Below are 946 nucleotides of genomic sequence, written 5' to 3' on the forward strand. Positions count from 1 at the left end.
CGCTTGAGGAGGGAGACACTGACCTCGAGAGAGATAGTCCACCGAACAAAGGTTTTCTTTTAGGGATTAGGGGAACTCCCTTCCCCGGGTGCCATCACCGGCTTAGTTTGGCTTCAGTGTCTCCACCTTACATCCAATTTCTCTTGCAAACTCACCGAGGTTCCCGTACTGAGGAGGGCCTGGTACGGCCCATCCCATCGTGGCTCAAAAGTACCTCGAACCGGTCGCTGAACCATCACCCATTTTCACACACAGTGGGGTGCTTTCCAAACCCCTTCCAATTTCTTCGCATCCTGTGCCTCCTGTAAATGCTGAACCCGGAAATGATTAGCCTGGTTGGTCTCACTGAGCTGACGCAGGTATGTCAAGAGGGTGTTTTGGAACTCGGAGGTGTCCCCTGTGCCCTGTGGGGGTGCGTCTTGCGGTAACACCATGGCCCGTCCAGTCATTAGTTCGAATCTTGTAATGCCGGTGCTTTTGGCTGGCGTGGCCCGTAATCCCCAAAGATTAGCGGGGAGGACGGTGTTCCACCCTTTACCGGTCTGCAGGATGGCTTTAGTGATGGATTGTTTTGGCGTGCGGATCATTCGCTCTACCAATCCAGACGATTGAGGATGGTAGGGGATGTGGAACTGCTGTCGGACCCCCAAAAGAGCCAAATCCTGTTTCATTGTCTTGCCGGTCAAATGAGCTCCCTGATCCGAATCTATCTGGTGGGGCACTCCCCAGCGAGGAATGAACTCCATGGCTAGGATTTTTGCTGCTGCTTCGGACTTATTCCTCCTGGTCGGGAAAGCCTCCACCCAGCGAGTGAAAAGGTCGATGATGACAAAAGCATGGCTTTTTCCGGCCACTGGGAGGGAGGGGACCAGTGAAAACCATCTGTAAATGTGTCCATGGTCCCCTGGAACATCGGGCGTGTCCCATACGTAATCGTACGTGACCC

Source organism: Heptranchias perlo, chromosome 35, assembly GCF_035084215.1.
Source record: "Heptranchias perlo isolate sHepPer1 chromosome 35, sHepPer1.hap1, whole genome shotgun sequence".
NCBI classification, from domain to species: Eukaryota; Metazoa; Chordata; class Chondrichthyes; order Hexanchiformes; family Hexanchidae; genus Heptranchias; species Heptranchias perlo.